We start from the raw sequence: 24,436 nt of genomic DNA, 5'->3' as shown, positions 1-24,436 counted from the left end.
GCTCAGAGCATTTGAAGCACATTTTCTACCACACTCATTTCTCCCACACTCTCCCAGATGTTTTGAAATTACACCCAATTGCTGTTGCAAACAAGACTGTGCTATTGAAATGACCTTCATTTCCTAACAGTTGTGTTGACACATTGAAGCAGGAAATGAGACGTAAACGTGGGGTGGAGTAAGACCTTGGGTGAAAAGATGCAAACCAGAAGGACTCTTTAATGGACCATGGTAGCTCTTCAAGCAAAAAAGATGCGGGACAAGTACCACATCAAAAATGAGATGTAAGCAACTAAGGTGGGACCTACATAGATGATGTGTTGCTGCTTAAATGCGGAATTGAAATGAGACAGAGCCCCTCCACGTCCACCATATTTCTACGGCAGCCAGGCTGCTTTCTTAGGAGACAGTGAGTTTTAATCATTTCAGAAAGCAGAGAGAATCAAACCTGGGTCTCCTACATCTTTGGGCTATTATTGCTATTTATAGCCTCTAGCGTAAAAGGCTCTGTGTGTTGGAGGTAGATTTGAAATGATCTCACAAAAGAAGAATATATCTGTTTTTCTCTTTCTTCTCCTCTTTAGGCAACGGCGGGGCGCCTGCCCTGTGGGGAAAGTTCCAGGTCATGAGTCCTGAGTGTTTCAAGTTTCGGAGCTGGCCTCGTTATCCCTATCTAAATTAATCCCTGAGGATGTACGTGTAGCAGTGACCTGACCTCTGTTGCCACAGCGCAGTGCTGGACTTCTTTTCCTTCTCCCCACAGTGCTGCAGTGCCTGCTGTAGCCTGATTGTGCCTATGGGGTAGGTAAGGCCATCAGGCCTCGTGCCCCTCCTGCCCGAGTGGCTCCGTGGGGCCCACGTACAGAAACCAGCTCTGTGCTGTGCAGAGAGAAGCCAGTGGGGCTGATTGAAGGTCATCAGACAATCAGGTTCACTAAACATGTCATCTGAGTGTAAGTCCAACCCACAAAACCAATTTCACTCACCCATCGCTCATGCTACAAGTCCACAAGTCTGCTCTGAGAGATTGCCTCAGCCGGAGTTTTGGAAAAATCTGCTGGGAAAGAACCTGGGCAAGGTCAGTGCCGAGCCAAGCCAGAGGTGTTTCTTTTCAGCCTGCTTGCACAGGGCTCAGAACAAGCACCGCAGCAGCACACTCCATCAGCAGATGCTCCAGGTTTGACCCTTCCAAATCTCCATGTGTATGGTTTTAGTCCAAGACTGAGCCATACCAGCAGCCACCAACAGGGACAGAAACTGTAATGCTCACATAGCTAGACAAAATTAAACCTGGACTCAAGCCCACTTTTAATCTTATAGAAGACTCATGTCATGCTAGCTTTCCTTATGTATTGCAAAAAGCACATTTTCATGCAGCTGTTGTCTTCTGCTCCTTTCTTGTTGATGCCAAGATGTAATAGCAGGATTGCATTACTGGTCCCTGGAACAAAACAGTTATAGTGAAACTAAAGTACTAGAAGTACTAAAAGATATTAGAGGACAGAGAATGTAATAGAAGAATGATCGTAGTCAGCTTTAACTCCCTATGTATTAATGGGCCAAATGCCACTTCAAGCTGCAATTTAGAGACGTGATATCTTGACGTGAACAATAGTTTCTAGGAAGAGTAGCTCTTCGGTAAACTGCTAGAGAGAATGGTCCTAGAATTAACCTTTACTGCATATTTCCATCCAGAAAAAAATTTTACTGGGATGCAAAGACTTTATAGAGTTGTTTCTCACAGATTCTTGGGTGGTCTGGATATAAATTTTGGTTGCTTCAAGAAGGAGCCTTTCTTTGTCCCGAATTGTGGAGACGTTTATAATAGCTCAGTCTTTGGCCAGAGCAGATGGCAAATAAAGCTCTCCAGAGTGCTTAGTTCTCAATGGCTTGTTGCTACATACTGACCATTAGTTTGAGACGTCCTTTCCAAATCTAGGGTTCAAAAGGCTTCCGTAGTCTCTGGATAGAGCACACTTAGATCAGCAGACAGGGCTGAAAGCACCGCATGTGGCGGATGTGATCATCAGACTGCCGTGCGTGCCTGTAACCAAGGGAAGTAGTCAAAGTTTCTGTGAGCTTCCTAACAGCCGAATAAAGGCTAAGCTCACCGACTCTTACAACTGACTTGAATAAGACACCAATCCTAAAAGTCAAAATCTTCTTCCCTGCCAGTCTTGAAGAGAGCTTGCTCGAGTTCATCTGAAGCTGATGTGAACAGTCCAACGCCACGTGTCTTCCTTATTGCTGTCATCTCGTTCTTACTCACATAACCAACTTCTGAAACTTCCATGGGGCTTCAGGATGGAGGAACTTGGTCTCACAGAAATTTGCTGATATGTGCACTTGACATATGCACTATCACAGTCCCGCTGAACCCAAAGGTTTGCCCTGGGGTGGATTTCATAGAGGCTGAGTAAGAAATTAAAACATCCTTGCATTAAAGCCTTTGTGAGAACCTCAACTTCTTGAGACCACACTCACAGGAAATTTTTGGAAATGGCAATGTCCAGTGAAGACAGAGAATGAAAAATATATCAAACATCAAGGGGAGTTGAACAGATGAGAGAAAAACTAAAAATGAGGAGCAAAGGAAGGATCTGAAGAAAATTCTTTCTGATATAGCACTCAATGATAAATAAAATATGTACTACCACAATACGCTATAGCAACCTCGCTTTGGGCTGTTCCTTCTCTATCTGATATAAACAAAGTTTCTGCTGCTTATTAAATTCATCATAGTCATGCCTCTGCTGCCTGGAGCTACCTGGTCTCCTCAAATACTTGCATTACAAAACTGCTTCAGGGATTTCATTTCTTGTTGTTATCAAGATCTGCTTTCATCGGGATTTCAGACCAAATCTAATCATCATGCTAATGAAATGCTATCTTGACTGTACACCGTATGCTTTGCTCATAGCCACTATTTATTTTCTCCCAACCAAAGTCCATTAGAACAGTTTTCCAGACGCAAGGTAGAAAGTACCAGGGCGAGTAGATCTTTCCATCATTGCTGGGCAACTGTGAGCCCTGGGTGGCTGCTCGCTGGGACGCTGTTGATCTCACTGTAACCTCTGAAGTCCATGCCAAGTTTCTACTGAGGCACGTTCCCTTCAAGTTTGATATCTGAGTGTAGCCCCAACCCTTCTCACCTGTGTGAGTCATTCTGTGACCAGCAGAACAGCCAAATGACGGGGCTCGGCGTGTTCATTTCTGTTCTTTCTTCATTCCCTTTGGCATATTTCCAGGGAAAGTAGGTGGCATTAGCATAGGACCTGGAGAAAACATGGAGTGTCGATGTGTCTAGCCACCTTAATAATGTCTCCTCTTCCTTTTATTGTACTCAAGCCTCCTCTTCTCTGCTGTGAGAGACATCAACAGTCTCTGCTTTGTAGCACTACAATTGCGTAGCTATTAGATGGGTCTATGGGGGCTGGAGCTTCCCGTTAACACCACGGGTACAACCAGTGATGCAGCCCATACCAAGACTGGAGTCACCCCGTTATCACAAAACTGTCCAGAATAAAGTTGTGCTGTTGTCCAGGCAGAGAGAATGTTCTTCCAGAGATTTGGTTCCCTATTTAACAGACAGAACTTGCTCCCTTCCTTTTTCTGACATCCCTGGAGTCCACCTGGGCCTTGGAACTGGGCCCTGGCTCTGGTTAGCAGCCAGGGCTTGATCCCAGCACAACATTGTCCTCTTCTTCTCTTCAAAGACCTTCATTGTCCTCTTCAAGACCACTTTGTCTTGAGCAACCTGCCAGTCGCCGCCTCCCAGCATGGGCTCAGCTGTTCTGGGGACAGCATCTCGTGCAGCTTCGGTTGGATTCACTCTTTTCTGTCTCAGAAATGGGTCTCTCTGGATAACAGATATGGGCTTTGAGTGACGTTGGATGGACTGATTATTGGCAGGGCTAGGAAACTATACATCAAGGAAATGGAAAGGACCTGAAGGCATCAGCGCTGTGGATGACATTTCCTTATGGCTACAGCAATACCTGAAGGAGGGCAACTGCACAGTTGTGTTAGCATAAGGACAGCTGCAAAATGAGGTGCTGTGCGTTCTTGGTCCAGTATAAAAGAAGGCTAAGAGTGACCCTAAATACAATGGAAGGTAGGGCTCTGCATAAAAAACAAGCTGTGTTTTCCACTGGGGACAAAAGCCTAACTAGGAGAATGAGTCAGTAAGATGAGTAAGTCCAAGAAATTGAATAAACATTATATCAATTCCCAGTGACATATGGCCTCATTAGACTTAGACCAAAGCTGCCATGTCCAGTTCTAGTTTGGGCTTCTTGTATTTTGGTGTTTCTAAGCCTTCAGACCGGTGTAGCAGGTAGGAAACACCAGGTGCAGAGGCTGAAGAACATGGTAACAGATGGAAGCAAACCCAAAGGGTAGCCACAGGCTGTCAACATTTCATAGTCGGAATATGGGGCAAATGTATTCTATTGAATTCTATTTTTCATTCTCTATTGAATCTCTCTATTTTGGTATGAATCTCATTTTCAAGCAAAACAGACATTTTCCTGAAATGTTTTTCATCCTGAAAAAAAAAGGAAAAGAAAAAGAAAATTATCCTTTCTTTTAGTACTCCAAAGTGTAGTTTTTCTTCCTTAGTAAAAAAACTGGTTTGAAAAATGGTAAAATCCTTTCTCTCCCTCCAAACATACTGCCTTCAGTTTCAGAAAGCAGAGACAAGGCTGGGGCTGAAGAACAGATAGAGAAAACCAACAAACCAACCAGCACTTGGGCAACAAGACATCTACAGGCTCTAGCTTTTGCTTCTCAGACACACTGGGGCTTAATTTTCCTCTCGTGTGCAGTGTAAATCAGAAAAAAATCCACTGAATATGGTGGAGTTGCTATGATGAGAAAATGATGTAAGAATGTAGCAAAATTAGTTCTTTTCTAGTTCAAACAAATCAGTTAGGCTTAGGGTGATTTTTGCAAAATTCAACAACTTTTTTCCCTTCAGATCCTTACAATAACCCAGATTCTGGTTAGCCCTTACAGCCTGGATAAACAGCAGAATCTGAACTAAGACCCCCAAAGATAAAAGCAAATGGAAAATTCAATGAAAAATGAGTTCCACCTTCAGGAAAAATGCATGAGAAAACTCAGAAACTGAGACAGAGAAAATTGCATGTTCTCCTGGTGCAGTTAACATACGGTGGCAGTCATACGGCTGGCAGGCATTGGGGACACCTGGGTGGGACAAAAGAGCACCAAAACTGGACTTTGCAGTAAGGATACAGTGGAAGGCTCAAGTTACCTACCTTCATGATTTTTTTCTGGCTAGACAGAATATTAGAGAACTCTATCATCTTTCACACTCGCCCTCCTTGCACTCATGTATGCAACATTTTTACTAACTCGCAGTATTCTTCTTTTAATTTGTAGTTGAAAGCTGAAATCAGTTTTGTACTCCCATGGAACTCTTCAAACTCCCACCCAAATTATTCTAGAGCTGATCTCCTAACCCAGAGGGGCTCCGCTGGCAGTATTTCCATTGAACATCATTTATATTCCCACTGAGTTCAGCGATAAAGCTCTCCCATCTGAATGACTCAGGTCAGCATACAACACTACCTTGCTGAGAGAGTCCATTCCCAATCGGCTTCGTGAGCAGTTACCAAGTAAGCCATCATGCTGTTATGAAGCCACTCTCATTTGGATCCTCTCATTTACCTGCTGAAGTATAACAAATTATTTTTCTCTTCCTCTTGCTTTTTTTTCCCAAATTATACACAACTGCTGAAACCTAAGCAATGGCTTTTGTGTGAATGTGCAATTGAAGTGGGATCCCTGGTACTAGTTATTATTCCATTTCAGTAATGGTCATACCTTGAAAAGCCAAAGGAAAGCAACAGAGCATAAAAGAGAAGCTCAATGAAGCAGAAAAGGTTTGATATGATATTCAAAGCTCATGTTCTGTTCAGCAGACAAGGTGGGAAACTATCCTATCCAAATATCAATGCTAATATACCCTCTTTATGCAGATCTGGAAATCCAACCCTTAAATATTGTTTCCTTCTTCCTGAGCCTTGAAAACTCAGATTGTGCATTAAGCACCAACGGCTTCTTTTATCAGACATTAACCCCAAGGACTATTCAGGGTTGTTTGATGGAGGAAGGGGAAAAGGGTGCAGTGATTCGGAGGTCATGACTCCGCTGTATCACAATCCGCATGGTCAAAGGATACTGAGGTGGGAGTTTAACCCAGAGACTCACCTGAGCCTCTGCTGAGGGCCAAACAAAGAAGAGATTTCTTTTCAAAGGGACTTAGAGCAATCAGAACGAAGTTCCTGATCAGATTTAGCCTCTAGAAGTGACCGTGCTTCTCCCCCCTGACTACAGATACAGGCTTGTATTTGACCTTTTCAGTGAAAACTTAAAGGGTGGGAAAAAAAAACACCATACATAAGAAACACTGGTCTTCTGGCAACATCTGTCAATAGTGCTTGTCTCCCTTCAAACGGCAGATCAACTCTTTGCTCATCCCCTTCCCAGGCATGTCACTGCAGGCAGCTTCCGACAATGGTTCTGCCCCTTGGTGGTGGTTTCTCACAGCCAGACCCGGCCTTTTGTACCTCTTGGTTGTGCTGCTTGTTCCGTGGTCGTCCTTATCGGTCTGCCTTTGCATTCTGCATTTCTTTTCTTTGAGGACGCTGAATAATTTCTCATTTAGCCAGGCTGATGTCCTTTGACATCCTTCCTTCATTTTGGAATAACTTGCACTTCACTTGCAACGTAACATCTTCAAAGGAACTGCCAGCTTTCTGGGTTATTTTTCCCCCCTATATGAGCTCGTACCTCCCAATTATCAGGCTGTATCGATGTCTGTGGCCTTGAAGTCCATCCTGTGTATACTCTGTTATCCTGTCAGTCATGAACTTTTGCAGCCCATGGACGCTCTCACCCAAATTGCCTCCCCCCTTCCTATTCTCAACCAATTGCTCCCTCTTAGAGTCAGGGCTAGGAAAGCCACCTGTATAACTCCTACGTACGGATTCTCTTACTACACGGTGTAAAGCAACTGGACAGTTTGTGTCTGGCTTTATTCTGCTAATCCTCCCCAGCCTGTGTCCTGGGGTTCACCTCACTCCTCCTCTCGATGCAGCAAGTCCAGCCCCGTGCACCACAAGCACCACAGCAGCTCCTTCTCCTCCTCCTCCTGAGCAATCTGTACTTTTGGTGTTAATATGCCAGGCAGCAGAATTGTTGTACCCAGTGTTTCTTATGCCAAATTCATCATAATTTAGAGCAATGAGCCTTCCCTTGGCCAGTTTTCCTGGTCAAGCCTCTGGTAATTTTTATGAAGTGCTGTGAAACAGATAAAGAAAACTTTTGGCAAATTTTAATCAGACAGCTTAATACAAACCAGTATTACCCACAGATATTACAATGATGAGGTCAAGACGAAAATGAATATTGAATGAAATGACTGGGCATTTATCCACGTAATGAAACTACTTAGAATTGCCACTGATTGGATTTAAAATACTTTTAAAAAGAACTTGTGGAATGGCTATAGACCCTCATTCCTCAGGAACACAAAATCAAACTCTGAGGATTCGGGTGGTAAATTTCCAGGAGACAGGCTGCTCACTGACCACCTCCTGCACTTCCATCTATCCTTTCCTGGAACGCCTGCACCGGCCAGCAGAGCAGACCTCGGACTGACAAGGTCAAGGGCTCGGCACATGCAGTCTAGCAGTGCTCACTTGCACCAGCCTGCATGCAAATTTGAGTCTTACATATTCTTCCAGCCACATCTGCTTGTTTCCTGTTCTTCACAGGGAAATTTAAAGTTCGTTATTCACTCCTGGTTGAGATATTGATAAATGTATGTATTAATTTACTATTTCAGCTGTGTATTTTTTTAGTTAATTACATAGCAACTTAATTTATCTTTTGTCAATTTGTTTTCCCTCAATAAATGATCTGCCAACAATACGTTATTTTTAATTAGCCTGCAGCAAGTGTCTCTACGAATGTAAATCAAATGCTTATTTGAGCCATTAATTGAAAAGGAGAGATCATTGAAATTCATATTGTGTTATTCTTTTTTTTTTACCTTTTTTATTCTGAAAGGATTATGACAAAACAGTGCCTGCAGCAAGGAATTGACAACACACTGATAATCAGAAAGGAACAGAAATGTACAAAAAAAAAAAAAGAAAAAAGAAAAAGACAATCTAATTTTTTTAGCAGATAATAAATGCCAAGTACATAAAACAAAAACCATAGCTGAAAATTTCATTTCTTGATGATTGGAAAACACAGAAACCCATCTCTCCCCAGCCTTTCTCTTATATTTTTTATATGTAATTTAGGGAACAATCACTCTGGATATATCTATATGGGAAGATACAGAAAACTACGAAGAACACTCCTATTAAAGAGTGTTCAACCCGGTGTAGAAACTGGAAGGTATTCAGGAACTAAGTGTGGGGACCAGTATCATTCTGCTGCACGCAGGATTTTGCAGATGCTGGGGCAAACATCTTCTGGATCACTGTCCCAGACTGTTTTACACCTCAGCCTGTCCCTGCCTCTTTGGATTTCTCTCCAAGGCACCTATTGATCCCTAGAGGTATGCTAACCTTCTCCTTAGATTTTCATCCCTATGGCAAAATCCTCTCTAGTGTTTGACCACTCCCTAGATAAGTGGAAGAACTCTGTTCCATCTGTTATTTATTCTACAATTTTGTTTCTGATTGCAGAAGCATCAAATCCTGAAAAAAAATATATATGCAGTGTCATTTTGTTTTATTTTCTCCATGGTTAATTACAGCAAGTTTTTCAGGCTTTAGGTGTCACCTTAAACAAAAGTATTGCTGATCACATTTCAGCCAGAGAGGTGTTTGGGGTTTTTATTGCATTTTGTAATCACACAGTTGTCTCTATTTCAAGCAAAACATCACTGGCCCATCTGGCACATAAACAACAGTTCGAAAGAAATCCATTGTCTTACAATAATGAAGCAGGCAGCATTTTTAACCTTGATGTTCTGGGACGTGTAAGTACTTCTTCATGAAAAGAGTGGTTATGGAAAAACCTCTTGGTAGTTCAGATTTTCTGAGGCATTTAGTACAATGGTTTCCCAAAGGGACCTTATCTTCATAATTATCTTCATTATCGTTTCCCCGTGCCATGTGTCACCCTATTTCACTACTCCACCTAAAGTGTCCTTGATCGCTGTGTGGCTTGCATGACAAAAAGTGTCAGGTACACATTATTTAGAGGAGGGTTCTCTGAATGAGGGTTTCTAATGAAATCTGAAGGAATCATTGCTTTTGAGAGAACACGTCTTGCTGTACTGAGGTGAGGGTGTACCACAGCAGCGTTTCATCACCCGTTGCTTTCTGCAGTGTCACTGTGACTTCTGCAAATGGAAAGCTGTTGTGATTATCAGTAATTTGATTTCAGAGTTACTATCACTGAATGGACATAGGTTCTTAATTCCAAAGTGCAGCAGAATTAGGACCTGGGAAGTAAATTATGAAAAATATTAGAAGAAGCACTTAATAAAAAAATCATGGAAGAGCTGGAGAAAAAATGATCTGGTTTATCTGGAAAGTTTTAGTCCCCAGAACAGTTCTGAGTGCTCTTTGCCACTTCTGTGTCATGCCCTCCTATGAGATCAGCATCCCTTGTGTCCTGACTGCATCATCTGCCAAGACTGCAATTCCCACCCGGTTGCTAATGGCTCACTGTGCAACCCCTCCGCAGCCCCAGGCTTTAACACGTTACTTCTGCTGAAGTCAGGGGCTAACCAATAAGGCAAGATGTCTTCACAGTCCTGGCATCTGCCTGGGATGCCTAGAGATGCAGATTAAACACTTGAGCAAAGTCCTCTGCTACTTTTAGGACATCAGTTCTGCAATCAAGCACTGGTGAAGTCCTTACACCTGTCGTTCAGATGCTTCCTAATCCAGTTGCCTCTGGCCAGCCCCACGGGGCACAGCAGGGATGGCTCTGGAGGTGTACCTGCTCACAGACCACAAAGACCCCGATATGTCACAGGTACCTCCTCTGACATGGAGCGCTTCCTTCCAAAAGTGCATCTCCAGCTGGCTCTCCAGTGTTTTCTTCCATGGGTCCCCTCCATTTCTCCATTTTCTTCTCTCATGTCTCACAACGTCTATTCATCTCTTCCCTTTCTTGCCTTGTGCGTCCTCTCACGTGTCTCCTCCCAGGCATCCTCTCGTATCTCCTTTTGTCTCTCACCCCCAGAGGCTGCCACTTTTTCCCCAAGTATTTTTGCAGAGGTGCCCCGTGCTGCTGTGCCTGGCTGAAGCTCTGGCACGCAGTGGGTCGTTCTCATCTCTTTCACAGCTCTGGCTGGAGCTGTCTGGGACTGGCACCGGGCAGATCACGGCCTCCTCCCGCACAGGTCACCGCGGCAGCCCCCTGCTACTGAACCCCTGCAGTTTATGCCCAATACACCACTGTAGCTCCATCCTCCTTCCAGATGCGTTCTGAGGTGGAGTAGGACACTTGGACAGGCTCTTTTAGAAGACAGCTTCTGGATCAGACCCAACAGAAGGGCTATGCAGAGGAAGGACCGCTGCCTGGGGTCCTGTGGGAGTTGGGGTGAGTCTGTGCTTAGCAGCTGCGATGCTGCAGAAGGCCTGCAGCTGACATTTAGGAATGGGGAGGATTTTACCACCCGAAATGTAGAGCCAATCGCAAAGACGCCGAGACCCAAGACAACTCCCTAAGAGCCAGCATGAACCAGAGGTTGTGCTCTCGCAGGGCCGAAGCAGGTGGGGCAGGGATGAAGGCAGGTGTCCTTCTGGGCTTGTGCTGCTCTATCCGAACGGAGCTGCTCTGTGCCAGGAGGGAGCCGAGAGCTGAAAGTTTCTGCACCAGGATATACAACACGGCACACAAAACCACTTCGGTACCTGCAAAACTCTGGTGACTCACGGCTTAGGCATCTACAGACAAACAATTCTGAGGATCTAAACTTCGGACTGAGGCATAGCGATTAAAACACAGGTATTTATACCTGCTTCAAGTTTTCCAAATAGGCATTTGAGGGAATCTCATGCTGCTTAAGTGGCTTTCAAACTGTGGCATTGCCCAGAATAAACCAGAGATCAGCTGGTGCAGGGGGCACTAACCATTGAAAACCTCAGCCAAGTCTTTGGTGTTTTTTTTTTTTTTTTAGCAAGATGTCTTTTCAGGGCATTAACAGAAACATGTCTGAGTAGAACTGGCATAAACAAGAGCAACTCGAAGTAAGCACAGGGGACAGATTCTTGCTAGGGATACTAGAGAGAATTGCCCCTTGAAGTCCAAGGTGAAGGACAGTTTGGAAATTGTTCTTCTTTTTCCGCAAGTACAATTTTAAAAAATAAATAAATCTGATTAAAGTTTAATTTTAAGAATGTCCTGTGTTTTCAAATTCTTGATTGAATTACCCTTTAAAAATTAAATTGTAATCCTTTAGGAGCTATTGATTCAGAAGGAAGAAAATGCCAATAGTACCATTCTGGCCTGAAACGCTTCCCATCAAATTGACATAATGCTTTCAATTTGCCTAAATAACTCATTGGATCTGACTTATTCTCATGGCTGACTTTTCCAGCATTCAGTACCCATTTAGTAAGGCAGAAAGAAAGATGGAGGGGGCCTCACCCTCAATCATGCATGGCGACAAATGTTCCACTGGGGCACAGAGCAACTCCCTGACATCCCTGGCTATGGGTGTAAGGGGTCTTCTGACAGCACTGCTCTGAGCCCCTGGGGTCAGTGGTGGCCCCGAAATTCTTTGGGTTTCTGAGCATCCTTTGTTGAAAGGTGGCTGCAGAGGGCATAGGAAGAGGAATTTGCCTTATGCAACCTTGGAGCTGTGCTAAAAGGTGCTACGGAGAACAGACGTCTGCCAAGCAGCATAACACAGCAGCACAGAGAAGGCGCCTGGCTCCTTTTGGCTTCCTACCCATCCACACAGCTCCCACGTGCGAGACCTGAATGACTAAGAATCAGCCTCAAAACATCCCCCTCCCTCTCTCCCTTGTTAAATTACACCTCCAGCTACAGTGAAGGCACCACAAAAGAAGAAATAAACCTTCCATTATGTTTTGCAGGAGTTTCAGCTCATTTTTGAGTTAAAACACCAACATGACAAAAAAGTCAGAATGAATAGAGCTACCAAGATATAAACATGGTCTGTATAATTCAGACTCCCCATGCGAACAAAAGGTTGCAGCTCTTGAATAGAGGCACTGTTGGGAAAGCACTTGAAAAAAGGGATGAATCAATTAATGCTTTTGATAGTTTTAATGTCCCACTATCTGAAAAACAAGCACCGCTTTAATAGTGAGATAATTCAGTTTACTGAATCCAATTACATGTAATTGGCTTTTTCTCTTTTTCTCCCCCCTTTTTTAATTGCTGTTGGAACCAGGGCTCTAATGCACTTGTGCTGGCTCTGCCAGATGTTTCAGTTATTGGTGTTGCAAGGGCATGCTAGGGATCACAGGATTCAATTAACATCAGAGGTGCAGCCTTCAGCCTTAACACCGCAAACACATCAGCGACTTGTAACTCTGTAACCCTGGATAAAAAAGTGCTTATGAAACCCGGCCAAAAAAACACTTATGAAAGTTCCCAACCACGCAAAGTGTCAGTTACTCTGTCCATTTCACTGGGAGTGGGAGCCTCTTTCCTCTGGTATCATGCTCACGTTCTGGGATATGAGGTTTTTAATCCATCTCATGTAGAGAAACACCAAAGGCAGCCAAAGGCACTGGAGGTTGGGCGAGTCTAACAAGCTGCGGGGACCTTGTTGGTAACCTTTGCTTGCTTGCCTGGGACCTCTGCTCAGCAGGACTGCGTCTTTCTTCCTGGAAGCTTTCCAGCCCAAACCTCCCTGGGGCTCCAAATCCTTGCTATAACAGAAATAAGTTTGCTTCAGACATCACCAATGCAGGCACAACTCGTGTTTGTAGCTCTCTGGAAGTGTTCCACCCACTGCTGCTGACCTGCATTAGAAGTGCAAAGGTATATTAGCTTGCCCCCGCAAAACTAGGGGCAACCATTTGGCTTTTGGGGTGCATGAATTCCTCACCTCGAATACAATCCAGCAGGGAATACACACACGTTGCTAACTAGGGTGCTTTCCGGGAGATACTGAGATGGGGTCTCTGGGTCACACAAGAGAATGGGTCAGAACGTGCATGAACTGCAGCTCCTGTGGGACGCTGCAGAAGCATTCAAGAATGTTGAGTGCCTTTTTAACTGAAAAAAACCTGCCTTCCAAATTTTCCAGGAAAACAAACTTTCTTCTTCCTTTCCTTTCCTTTCCTTTCCTTTCCTTTCCTTTCCTTTCCTTTCCTTTCCTTTCCTTTCCTTTCCTTTCCTTTCCTTTCCTTTCCTTTCCTTTCCTTTCCTTTCCTTTCCTTTCCTTTCCTTTCCTTTCCTTTCCTTTCCTTTCCTTTCCTTTCCTTTCCTTTCCTTTCCTTTCCTTTCCTTTCCTTTCCTTTCCTTTCCTTTCCTTTCCTTTCCTTTCCTTTCCTTTCCTTTCCTTTCCTTTCCTTTCCTTTCCTTTCCTTTCCTTTCCTTTCCTTTCCTTTCCTTTCCTTTCCTTTCCTTTCCTTTCCTTTCCTTTCCTTTCCCTTTCCTTTCCTTTCCTTTCCTTTCCTTTCCTTTCCTTTCTCCTTCCCTTCCCTTCCCTTCTCCCTTTCCTCTTCTTTCTTTTCTTCTTTTATTTTTGAAACAAAGAAGAAATACTTGAAAACCTATTTTCTTAACAAGATGACCATACTGACGGAAAAATTTCCCTTTGGCTTATTTGGCTGTGGCTCTCCCCTCCGTGCCCGTTCTTTACTGCGTGACATTTGAACAAACTCCTGTTAAGTGAATTGTTGCCGGATGGGAAGAAGGCAGCATGCTGGAAATGCTGGGTGCTGTTATTAGCGTAGCAGTGATTGACAAGGCGATTCACACAAGTGGATGTAGCTGGCAAGGTATTGTCAGATGCCCAGGGATGAAAGGTGCTTCAAGCATGCAGAGTGCTGCTCTGAATTAGCATCAGCATCTAGCAGCCAGGGCACAATGCCTTGGGTTGAGTCACAAAATACTAAATTTATGGCTAGACAAACAACCTGGTACAGGAAAGCACATGGTGGAGGATGGGACAGGTGCTGCATTGCTGTTAAACCAAATTAAATCCCTCCCCCCCAAGTGCTCTTTGCTATACTTACACTGTTCTCCCTTCGTCTTGCAAACCCTGAATGCTGCATGCTGCTGTCACCCCAGGCTCATTACCACCCCAAGTATGCAATGGGAAATTTGATTTAATTAGCCACTAATAGAGAGTTAAGGAATTTAGCCCAGAAACTGATGCGTCCAGGCAGTCATGGGGGTGGCTAATCTGTATTCATCGAACTGACTTCATGACTGAACTTCTCAGCATTCTGAGCTCAGGGGATTTGGAGGTACGGGAATAACAACAATTGCTAGCTCTGTCCCTCTCAAGAGACAGCATCTTTTGTACCTTGCCCAGCAGAAACACTGCCACATCATTTGGCTGATCTTCTACATCTTGCTGTTGGATGCACAAACAAAAAAAAAAGGGGGGGGGGCGGTGTCCTCTTTACAGAAAGACCCTTAATCCATTGCACAGAGGGGTTTCCTAACAGTCCTCTGCATCTCCTGACCCAGGGTTGGACCTCCCCATCTGCTCACTGACAGAGGGTGTGTACAAGTGGGGCCTCCTCACACCTTTAGAGACATTTCTCCATCTGTGAAAACGGAATCTCTGCTGGGCAGCCCCAGAAGACAGCCCTTCCTCCCTTTGCCCTGGGGACAGCCACGTGGCTGCAGAGTGGGTCTTTACCAGCAGCTGAAAGGTACATCCAGGCATCCTCTTTTCCAGGCTTGTACTTCAGTGCTGCTCTTTGGAAGCATGAGAAATATGAAGGGGAAAAGATGATTTGAACCTCTTTGATCCTACAAAAGAATTGAGTTTCAGTTCAGTTTGAGTGTGGGGAAACAGTTTGGATCATTTCCTCTCTAAGACTAATGGGGTCATCCAGTTCTGATCTATAGGATTTGAGAAGAAATGTAGAACATTGTGAACCAGATAGGAACCCAACTCCAAGATCCCTCCAAGCTCCTCCATTCGTTTTTAAGACAGATGCTTTGCAGGATGAGTACTAGCTGTGGGGTTAGAAGCTATAAATACAGTGTGCTAGACCTCCAGGTTACTTTGCAGTTGAAGGCAGAGTTGCTTTTGTACTAGCTGCAAAGAAATCCTCCAAAGTTATATTCAAAGAAAAAAAAAGTTCCTTTCTTACTTGGGCTGTTAAGAATATTCTTTTCACTGAACATTTCTTTGACACTGTCTGGGTCAGGTGATTTATCCCATGCCCTGTGTTATGGTAGAGTCTTTTGCTCTGCCTCTTTTTTCCCAGCCACACCCACTTCTAACAGGATTTTGTGCGTGATTAGCAGGAAGCTGCTAAGGTAAATGCTGATAGCTTTCCATGTTTATTCCTCTGAAGTGCTAATTGAGTATGGTGAATCTCAGGTCTCTGAAAAGAGGACAAGTGCAACTTCTTCCCAGTATACTAGTTCTGCAAATTTCATTCATTATCATTTGATAATGTCACCCATAACTATTTCAAAGTGATGGATTTTAACAATTTGGGAATGTCCATGCAGTCAGTAACAGATCTCTGTTGTTTCCCTCTTTATGTTGCAGTGCTTTCCAGAGTCTCACAGAAAGTCAGTGACTGCAGACACACAAAGAAGCACCTTCTGTTTGAAAGACTCCTGGAGATTCTCACTTTGACTGGCTCTGGCTAGTGCTATCTGGAAAAAACTGTCCTTTTCTGTGAAGTGTGATGTTACCCAGTCCTGACCAATCCAAAATACCAAGATCTCATGGCTGAGTGACTCCTGAATATCATGGAGACAAAGAACTTGCTTGGGGCTGTACCTTCTGCAGGAGCCATGCCCTTTGTCCTACACTCTGTTTCTTGCCTTGAAGCCAATTACTTATCCGTATAGTGACATTGTGTGTCTTATCCCACATCCCTGAGTTCCCCTAAAAGCATTTTGCAGGAGACCTTGTCAGGAGCCTTCTAGTGATCCAAGCAGGCCCCAAGAAATGGATATTTATTCCCCACGGGCCTGTTGAGCGCTTTGAACTGGGGCTACTGTGCCTATACTGTGGACTGTGTCTATCCTCTGGACTTCCCAGGTCTCCCCGTACCCTTATCTCATTTCATGCTGATTTGGCTGCTGCAACTCTCAGGGTCCCCAGCCTGTAGAGCCCTTTATATCCAGGTATGCAAGTGTCTTTCTCAGTGCAGATGTCTTACCACCTGACAGAGGTAACAAGCAATGAGGGAACAGGAACTGCAAGCTGCAGCTTTCAACACTCACTGGCTTTTCGGCACTGCTCTCCAGGCTGAGCTCCACAGACTAAAGGGATTTTCAGGCAGGTAACTAGGAACGTCAACCTACTGGCAGCAAGCTGTACTTGAAAATGGTTGGAGATCTACAAAACAAGGAACTTTAAAGATCACTGAAAAGCATTAAATTAATCTCCCCAGTACTTAACTGTTTCTTCCTCTTCATTTTTTCCCCCAAGCCATGTTTCCCAAAGGTGCCTTTCATGCAGTAAGAACCTTTTCAAGATACGGTACTGGGTCTCATCATCCAAGCACTCTGTATTTGCCACTTTTTCGGTATGCTGAAAAATAAATCATTTTCGAAACAAAATTGTAAGGAAACACCCCAGACAAAAGCAATGATTATTGTTACTCATCAGCCTGTTTTTCTCCTTCTTGCTTGCTTCTGAGGTAGAGACCAGGGTCTTGCTTAGCCTGTCACCATTCTTTTGTTAAGCCTTAGAGAAGACACAACCCTTTTCACCTCCTTCATTTTCACCCTTGACTCTTTGCTGGTAACATCTTTAAAGACTGGGATCCCAAAGGTGGAGATTACTATGTCACAGTGTATTAATGCAGACAGTACCCAACACAAAAGGGTATTGATCATGGCTGGACCTTCATATACTACTATTGTAACAACTGTTACAGTATCATAGCACCAGAGACCAGAATCTGGCTGCTGTGATCCAGAATTTGGATTTGGCTGCTCATCCACAGCTCCTCAGGACAGGACAGAGCTGACCTGAGCCATGTGCGTGTTCATGCGGATGCTCAAGAAGAAAGCTGTATGTTCCTGCGTCTGTATTTTAACACCCGCAGCAGAAAGCAGCCGGTAGCCGCCGCGGCCTGCAGCCCCCTGAGCAGCACACCTCCACCGGCTCATTACACATTATGAGAATATTTATACTGCAGGCTGGCACACCCGCTGCTGGGGAGATGAATTGCTGTAAGTCATCTCAGCCAAAAGAAAACAATTAAAGGAAACTGAAACGGGCAGCATTTTTAGCTTTTTGCCTTGCAGCTTCCCAGGGGATGGGGAGTGCTAGGAGCTCTGCAGAGCCCTGGGTGGCAGCAGAGCCCCGCAGCTTACCCGGGCAGATTTAGCACTCATGCTTCTTGCAGCACGGGGAAGTGGCAAGGCTTGTGTGTCCAGCTTGTGGATCGTGCTGATTGCTCATTAGGGCAAATTAGATTAAAGCAGGGAAAGTGTTTTACTGGGTGGGTGACTCAGCATAAACCACCCCGAGAACATGATGTTGGTTTGTTTCCTCCTGTGTGATGACAAGCTTCCCCTGTGCTGTAAGAAACAGGACTGGCTGGAAAATAGATTTTCTGACCCATGAAAATTTGCTCCTTTTCCCTTCTAAAATAGAAAACCTAATCCCCCAGGAAAAATCTACTCCTCTGAAAAGTTCCAGGATATTTAACTGGGTGGAGGGGAAAAGCTAATTTCAGCCATAACTTGTTTTCCAAAAATTCATTTTGGTTAAGAACATCTTGACCTGAAAGCACGCGGATGGAGGCAGACTCGTGGCGCACCTGAGGCGAGCCTCGCGCCCGCCGCCATTTGGCAAGGAGGCGCCATTTTCTGTCAGCGGGCAGCACAGCGAGGTTTGTGATGTGGCTCCCACGTAAGGCATCCAAACCTCCTCACTGCTCTCAGTCAGCGTCCTCAGATTAAATTTTTGCCCCCCCGCCAGTAAAACTTCTGTCCCTTCTGTAATCCGCAGCGTTTACGTGGCTGCCATCTGCATGCGGTGCTTTGTGCCAGAGCTATGGAAGCACCTCACTACTTCTCAAACCATCTCGTGCGGACTAAACCGTATCTTTATCTCACCCATCTGACCTGTTTCTCTTAAACGGCTCTGTCAGGAAAATGCACACTCTTCCAATGCTTCGGTTGATCATTAGTATCAGAAGCAACGGAGGAAAAAAAAAAAAAAGGCCCCTCACAACCCGCGGGCGTGGGGCAGCACGGCCGGGCAGGGGGCGGCGAGGCGCCGCGGGCCGGCCGGAACGGGGCACTGCGCCGGGCTGAGGGGGCGGCTGGCGGAGAGGGGGGCATGGACACCCCCGAGGGACCCACACCGGAGCAGGGACGGCCTTGAGGGAGCATGGACCCGCCTGGACGCCCCTGAGGAACCAGGAGCTGCAGGGAAGGCACGGTAAGAAAGCCTGGTCGCGGCGCAGCCCCTGCGGTGCCGGTGTTGGGACATGGGGCAGGCTGCGTGGGGAGAGCATGTGGAGAGCCTGGGGAGGGGGAGGAAAGGAGCTCCCTAAGTGTTTAATTACGCCTGTACTCTTCTTCACAACACCGGAATCGGTCATCAGGATTTGGTGCTAATTGGCAATAAATTAGATTAAGTGAGAATGCCTCCGGTTGAGAGTGTTCTGCTTTTGATACCTCATTAACCTGCTCCCCTACCATGCAAAGGGGAGTTTATTTTATTTTTCTAACTGTATCACCACGTGGTCCAGGTCGTTTCCTCAGCTGGACTGGAGGATTTGGCATAAGGATGGTGAGGGGGTGGCATGGTGGTGTGAGGTAAGCCACCAGGGTCAGCAGGAAGGCCTTGCTGTGGTGGTGGGAATGCACCAGGGAGGTTTTGTGGAGCTTTGTGTCCGGATGGTGCCTCCAGGAGCGTGTTCCTTGCAGTCGTGTTGTGACCCAGAGGAACTGCCTAGCCGCTCTTGCAGCGAAGTGACAAGGTCACAAGTTACAACAAAAGGTTTTGTGTTAAGAAACTGGCTGCAGTGCAAAACAGCAGAAATCTCACCTGTTTAGGAGCAGTGCTTGTGCAGGAAAGGACACCCCAGTCCCCCACTAACAGGGACGTTGCCCATCGGGGTGCAGCCGTTGTCCGCCCTGGCTGGGTGCTATTTCTGCTCCTCGAGGAGGGGCACCGCTGCAATCCGGCCGGGGGCCGCTAGATGGTTCCCAACAGCCGTGGAAGCCCGGCCCGGGGCCTCCCCAGGGTGGGCACCCAGCTGCAGGTGCCGCCGGGCAGGGCCCGCGGGCAGCAGCGTGCGGGGAGGCCCGCGGAGGCCCGAGGTGCAAAAGGGAGAAGCTGTAAATCTTCAGCGGTTCGGGTGCTGCCTCCATTTTTGATTTTTTTTTTCCTAATTTATTTGAAAGTGCTGCAGTTGTGGAGCTGTTTGCAAGCAAAGACTAGAAAACGCTTCCCAGAAACATCATTAAATAAATCACCAGCAGGCAACTGGCTCTCTCCTATGCTTGTATATTTCTGGTTTCTTACATGGAGAGAAGGGTGACAAGGTAACATCCCTGTCTTTCCCTTCACATTTGTAGCATCTCGTTGCCGAAACAAAAGGGATCTTGCCTCCTGCATACTCAGGGAGGTGGTCTGGGCTTCTGCAGGGCCTGCAGCGAGCTCAGGATGTGCCGAGATGGGCAGAGGAGGCTGGTGGAGGGGTGGGTGCTGAGGCCTGGCATTGGACTTGTGGGTTTGAACTCCTGACTCTAGTATCAGCTCCCTGTTTAACCTTGGCAGCGTTGCTGGGCCTTGTAGTGCCTCAGTTGCCCCATATGCACAGCGGGAACATGCAGGGGAGGTCTTCTACGTGGTGGTGATCTCAACAGGCAGGTACAGCGCGCGTCTGCTGCTGGGGCTGTTGGGCCTGGATCTGATATTTGAAGGGAGGGAATAAAGAAACCAGTCTCTTCTCTGTGGTTTATGGGTTGAGATGCAGGACATTCAGTTTAAATGTAAGAACAACTTTATTTACTGTGAGGGCAGTCAAGCACTGGAACAGGCAGCCCAGGCATCCTTGCAGGTTTTTAAGAGCCAGCTGGGCAGGGCCCCGAGCAGCCTGCTGCAGGGACTAGGTCATTTGGAGCTTCCTTCCAGCCTCAACCATTTATGATGCTGTGTTCCATCCTTGTTGGTCCTGCTCAGTGCAAGAGAAATAGAAAATCTTCCCTAAGCAAACGTCTGGTGGGGTCTGTGCCCTCTGGAAGAGCTGCCACCAGTGGGGTCTGAGTGGAACTGGTTCTGTGGCCATAAAGCTTCGTTTGCACAGTTTTCAATCCAGACAGAGGACTTTTATTGTGGTGAATATGAAGCTCTTGCTCTTCCATGTAAAAATACTGTCCCTACTTGGGCAGTTGGTCTGTCATGTCTGTGGTCTGGGGCTTGGGGTGCCTGGGGCTCTGCTCCTTCAGTGATGCTGTGTGTGGATGAGATCCTGCCCCACCTCTCTCCCCTTGTCCTTGCTCCTGAAACACCTGTGTTTCAGGAAAACTCCTGTGTTAGTGTGCATGCTGGGGGCGTTTGGGATCCCGTACCAGTCCAACTCACTTGGTCTGTTTACCCTGAGCAAGACATTTGAGTTCACTCCGTGAGTCACCTTCTGTGGGCAGAGCAGGTTTGAGCACTGAAATGTCATTGCTGGGGACTGAAGTCACGTATGACCTTAAGTAGGAGGTGTAAATAGCCTTTCTTCCCACTCCTTGTGTCAACAGCAACACAGACCAACACTCCCACTCACTGGAAGAATTAAAAACCTCTCAAAACCTCAGGCCTGTCACTGTCCCTGTTTCTATGCTGTCCCAGTGTTCGAGCTCCTGTCCTACAGCCTTTGCCATTTTGGCAGACGTTGCCTGTGGACCCCTCTGGTTTGCCCTGGAAAGCAGACCGAAACCGCAGCTCCTGCGTGCTGTGTTCTGAACAAACAGATGGGATGTCCCTGTGAGGGGACATCCTGTGTCCCTGTGTCCCAGTCGGAGGTTTAGCGGCAGTGTTTGGAGTACCTGAGCTCACTGTGACTCGGGGTGTGAGTAGCCGGGTGGCATGGCAGCCTGACTGAGGCCCTGTGAGGAGCTGGGATCAGCAGCAAAGGGAAAATCCATGATGAAACAAGTCCCTTGCTGCTGGCTTGTGCATTCAGGCTAGGGTAAAGGTAGGCTAAAGGTAGATTAAAGGTAATTTTTGTCTGTCCTTGTGCCACAGTGACCATGGAGCAAGGCCGTATACGGCTGAAGGAGGAAGGGTGCTCCTTGCAGTGGTGTTTTCCTCCATCCCGTCTCTGCTCTCTTTCCTTCTTTCCCTCCCCCTTGCTGTCTCTGATGGCCTCTGTCCTCCATGTTTCTCTGTTTTGGGTGGTGTTTCGCTGGTGCTGGACTGACCTCAAAGCCTTTTTCCAGAAAAGCAGCCCATAAACTTCTCCTTCGCACCTCCATTTCTGCTTTTGCTTTCTCTCTGCGACTTCCCAGCATCTCTGACCTGAGGTCAATGTGCAATCCAATATCGATTTGATACTGGGAAAAGCCCCATCTGCTTCTGCTGTTAAGTCTGAATGGTAAAGGGTTCTGTTCACTGCTTGTTTAATTATGCCTGAATAAGAAATCTCCTTGGGACCGTTTTGTGAAGGACACTTTACAAATGTTTTGTATTATTATTGTAATTTAGCGGGAGTTACACATGCATGGAGAAAAAAATAGACCTGAACAGTGCCGGCTTGCAGGCTTTGGAGAGATGCCAGCTGCTGGAAAATGAAGAGGGCATGTTACCCTCCAGAGCTGTACCCTCACCCAGTGTGGGGACTTTGCTGAGCCTCCGCGATGCTTGTGGCTGAGTCCAGGATGCTCTTCAGTGCAAACCACAGCCCAGGTAGCCCGGGATGGTGTCAGTGCACACTGCTGGTTGCTGTTTCGGGAGGGACAGAGATGGCTTGTGGTTTGCTTCCAATCAGGGGAAGTCATGATGGCAGCGTTCAGACGGGAGCTTGTGTTTTGTGTTCGCACTGCATCAGAAATGCCTGCAGAAGGAGGAGGGCAAGCAGTCGCTCAGGTCTGGCTGCTCGTTGGGGCAGCATTCAGCCATGGCTTTTCTCATACACGGATTGTTGTATGTATTGGTGAGGTTATCTGGAGAGCCCCAATGAGGGCTAATAAATGCAAAATACCATAGCAGGCATTGAGAAATCGTGAAAATTGCGAGATTCAGGAAGAAAAAAAAATCCAAACAAACAAAAACAGTTTTAAAAGCATGGAGGCTGGGAGTTTAGTTGGAAAGGCATCGTATCTGCTTGCCACACTGCTGATATTCTGTTTTTTCCAAGTCCAGTTTTAGAGAGAGGGTGCTGGGTGAGATGAGCCCTCAGTCATCCGGTATGGCCATTTGTATGGTCTTCTGGTTCCTGCCACCATGGAGCCAGGCATTTACCAAGGGTGGTTGAGAAAGTGGTCATAGAAAAAATTCTCATAGGAAAGTGGAGATAGTTTTATCCAGATGACGCTTGCTGATGGGTCGGGGGGGATTTTTTTAAAGGTGCTTGGCCAGACCCCCTTAACCTGTCGTAGTGTGTAAATAAATGGTTTTTGCAATCCATTGTCAGGCAGTGGACGGGTATCACAACAACACCCCCCTTGACTTGCATCTGAGGGTCTCCCTGGCCCTCGGCCTGCAAGGAGTGTAAGTGGGGAGCAAACTGTCTTCATGGACAAGCCAGGCAGAACAACCCCAGGGTCAAAGTCATTTGTGGCAAGAAAAATTGATGTTTGGGGTTTACTGTTGGTACTGGTGAAAGGCAAGAGGACATTTCTACTCCCTCAAAACTTTTGGTTCATGCGGAACAAAATCTTTTTTCCAGTACTGTGTGGTTCTCCTTCTCACAATTCTAAAAATAAATAAATAAATAAATAAAAGGGAAATTATATTTATTTCTGGGGCTTCCTTGAATGTATTTTTTTCCTGAATAAAAAAACCACAACAGTAAGCATTTGTGACATACAGCAGGGTCACCACGTGCTCCTCTGATTCACAACAAAGCCGCAGCTATAAATAATGTTAACAGTAATAGTAACTTGATCGCTAAAGCTCGAAAGTGGTGTTAAGCTATCAGGTAAAAGAATGAGCCGACCTGCGTAAGCGCGTGCATGAGGTTCCATAAAAGAGTTGTGTCAGCATTTCGTCCTGTGGCCGTGCAGGAGAGGAAGATCTTGAGAGTTGTGGTATTTCTTTTTCTTTTCGTTCACTGTTAATGAACAGAAAGCTAGCCTGGGACAGAGACAAGAACGTTTTCTTTGAAGCATTCTGCTGCTTTTCTGCAAGTGTTCCTAAGTGAGAGCATCCCCCAAATTGCCTGGATTCCTGCTACAGATTAAAAGTACATGGAGATGGAGGATAAAAGGGGCGTTAGCAATTAGCTCTGGTGATAACTTTAGCTGCTAGAAAAGTTGGACTAGCGAAGAAGAGCTATTAATTGAAATCCCCAGTTAATATAGAACTGTCAATAATGAATGCATAATGGAGAAAGTCCATTTAATTTTTAATTATCGCCAGCCCCCTCCAAACAAATACCGAGTGTTAAATCTCACTGTCACCTTCACCCATGTGCGAGGTGTTTGATGGAAGTCTTCATTAACCCCAGGTCTGCTCCCGGCATCCTGCCAGGCCATTAGCTAGTTAGTTACAACAGCAGTGACTGGCACTTGGCGTGAAAAAGCCCCCGCGGCCCTTGCCAGGTCCAGAACGTGGCAGGAATTAACTCTGCGTGAGCACTGCAGGAGGGGATGAAATTCCTTGGCTGAGCTCTGGCGTGGTGGGGTCTGGAGCGCCTCATGCGTCTTACACGGATTGGGGTCTTTGGGAGTTAATGTAGCGGTCCCAGGCCAGTCCCAGGCCGGTCACAATTCCCGGCTCAAATCCCTGCTGGTTTTGGGGTCCTGTAGCATGACCTCCAGGACACTCACAGCAAGTTGGCCAACGAAGCAGAAGCACAGTTTGTCTTCTGTAAATTGAAGAGTATGGATATGTTTATTTGCAGGCTTGAGTAACGGGGTGTGGATTGAATGACGTGCTTAAATCCTGAACGAGAGTGTTCACACAGGGGCCTGAACACATTTCATCCTGTGCTAGGGGATTTCTGCCTGGAGCATATTCAATGACCAGGAATCTGCTGGAAATGAACTTGGGAAGAAGCTGCCATGGGCTTTTGGTGCATCATAGCTGGCCTGGGATTTCCATTTCCACTAAGGGCACAAGATCTCCAGC

At 46.1% G+C, this 24,436-nt stretch overlaps 1 long non-coding RNA gene across 3 annotated transcripts; it reads right to left on the bottom strand.

The window, feature by feature from the left end:
• Window positions 1-8,137: 8,137 nt before the first annotated feature.
• On the bottom strand, window positions 8,138-18,389 carry LOC308182321. Of its 3 annotated transcripts, none has more exons than XR_013941763.1 (3): window positions 18,268-18,389; window positions 16,589-16,720; window positions 8,138-9,493 (listed from the first exon to the last, which is right to left on the bottom strand). It is a non-coding gene; the product is annotated as an uncharacterized lncRNA (long non-coding RNA). The 3 variants fall into 3 exon arrangements; XR_013941764.1 differs by lacking the exon at window positions 8,138-9,493 and adding an exon at window positions 11,989-12,908 and having other exon boundaries at window positions 14,858-16,720; XR_013941765.1 differs by lacking the exon at window positions 8,138-9,493 and adding an exon at window positions 11,989-12,908.
• Window positions 18,390-24,436: the final 6,047 nt, after the last annotated feature.

Source organism: Anser brachyrhynchus (genome assembly GCF_964034855.1).
Source record: "Anser brachyrhynchus genome assembly, chromosome: 24".
Classification (NCBI taxonomy): domain Eukaryota; kingdom Metazoa; phylum Chordata; class Aves; order Anseriformes; family Anatidae; genus Anser; species Anser brachyrhynchus.
This window is presented reverse-complemented; position numbering and strand designations above follow the sequence as displayed.